The following is a 2,096-nucleotide window of genomic DNA, read 5'->3' as shown; positions in this document are numbered from 1 at the left end:
GCATATATCCCTTTCCCCTTGAATTCAGTGTCAATGGCCTGTAAGTAGAAGGTAGACGCATCCTCCAACACAAATGAGCCGATCACCCAGTACCCAGCCAGTGAGTCGGGGAACACACACATACCAGTAACTGCTTTGTCAGCAAGCATCCACAACCGAACAAACTCGTCATGCCGGGAGGAAGCAACCTGCCTAACACTACAGTGTTAGAATGTGCAGCAGAACTTTGTGGATATAGGAGGGTGGGTGCAGGAGGGAAGAAAAGCGATTAGTGGAATGATGAGGTAGAGTGGTAAGAGATAAAAAATTAGCATATTAAATAGAAGTAACATCAACAATGTTACCAACATTACAGAAATAGACATAGCCCGTCACTTTGATGTCTACACAACCGCCTTCCAAAACGCGGGCGGAATAATTTTTATAATCAAGGGGTAAGCACTAAACCCGTAGTATTAAACAGCGCCTGTGGGGGGGGGTGATGTGGAAGGTATTCAGGCTTAATTCAGGGAACTGAAGCACAGATCCAATTCCCTAGATCAAGAGTCCCTCACCAGCAACCAGGTACCCGGCTAAGTCTACTTTGGGGTCGTCATGAACTTAGATCTACAGGTAACCTGCCGTTGCCAGACATCCACCGGATCACGGAACGGGTGGTGCTTGGACCAATGACAAGTGAGTCCTAAAATTCATGGGTCAGTGCGCTAACCACTGGACTAGCTGGTTTTAATAAGATTCATCCAACTAGGTATATTTCCATACATCATAAGAAGGTTAGCATGCGCCCCACTAAGTTTCAGGACTCACTTGCCATGGGTTCAAACCCCACCCGTTCTGCGATTTGTTCTCACTTGTGTTATTACGATTTCGTGAATCCACCGCCAGGAGTCAGGTGAACCCCCAGGTGTTCCACTTAACACTCCAAAACATTCAGAGGTTGCGAACCACCTCAGCACTGCAACCGGCAGGGGAACAAAGAAAGCAACAGACAATGACGCTCCGTAATCCTCTGGAGTAAAATTTAATAAACGAGGTGGGAGAGTGAATATCACTGCTATGTAAATAAAAGGAGGGGAAGAGGTGATAGATTCTTAGTGAGGCTAAGCCACTCAAACCATCACAATGGAAATAAGTCACTTTGTCTAACTTTTTTGGGTTATTCTGGTGGATAATTTACATAAGTTACTATGTATGATAATTGTACTTATGTGTACCTGTACCTAAATAAAATTACTTAAGGTAATCTAGTGATGGTAGGATGGAACAAGGGGAAGTGAACTTCACAGTGCATATTACCAGAAGCCGTCCATCAGAAACTATACTGTATTTTGTAGTTATAAAGGACTGGAATAAACTTGTTAAACACTTCAAAGGCAGTAGTGACGTAGACCAGTTCGAGACAAAGATAAAGAAGAATCTTGCAGGCGTAAGTTAGTAAAGTTTATCTAGGTACAGGTACTGATAAGTACAATCATCACACAGTGTAAATTACCTAGGATAACCCAAAAAAAAAAAGTCAGACAAAGTGACTTATTTCTACTGGGGTTCTTGAAACTTCTGACGGAAGTCACCTTGTCTGACGGTATTGGATTATCATAGATTAATTTCCACACAGATTACGATACAAGACAATTGTAAACATCTGAATAAAAACTTACCCACCGACCTCGTTTTATCATGCCAGCATAATTACCTTAATTCTTGCTTTCTTATATACAAACTTTGTAGGGCGCAATCCATATCCCGTGTGGTCTAGTGGCTAGGATACGCGGCTTTCACCCGCGAGGTCCGGGTTCGATTCCCGGCACGGGAATTCATTTTTTTCAGAGCTGAAAATAAATGTTACACGCAAGATGAATGTATGTTTAGCAGATTGTTTTTATTAAACCAAAAAAACATAATGTTTGATATTTGTTATGGTTTAGAGCTACTGGTGTGTGTACAGTCAAGAGAGATAAGAACATAAGAACATAAGAACGAAGGAACACTGCAGAAGGCCTACTGGCCCATGCGAGGCAGGTCCAAGTCCCTACCGGCTTAAGCCAATGCACCCAACCTAGTCAGGTCAGGTCACATTGACTTAAGGGAGGAACACG

General features: G+C 42.8%; 1 non-coding gene across 1 annotated transcript; it reads left to right on the top strand.

Moving 5' to 3' along the window:
* The first annotated feature begins 1,741 nt into the window (after positions 1-1,741).
* On the top strand, positions 1,742-1,813 carry TRNAE-UUC (transfer RNA glutamic acid (anticodon UUC)). Its single transcript has one exon. It is a non-coding gene; the product is annotated as a tRNA-Glu (tRNA).
* Positions 1,814-2,096: the final 283 nt, after the last annotated feature.

This window comes from Cherax quadricarinatus, chromosome 28 (genome assembly GCF_038502225.1).
Source record: "Cherax quadricarinatus isolate ZL_2023a chromosome 28, ASM3850222v1, whole genome shotgun sequence".
NCBI classification, from domain to species: domain Eukaryota; kingdom Metazoa; phylum Arthropoda; class Malacostraca; order Decapoda; family Parastacidae; genus Cherax; species Cherax quadricarinatus.
Note: the sequence above shows the minus strand (reverse complement) of the source record. Positions and strands in the feature narration are given on the sequence as shown.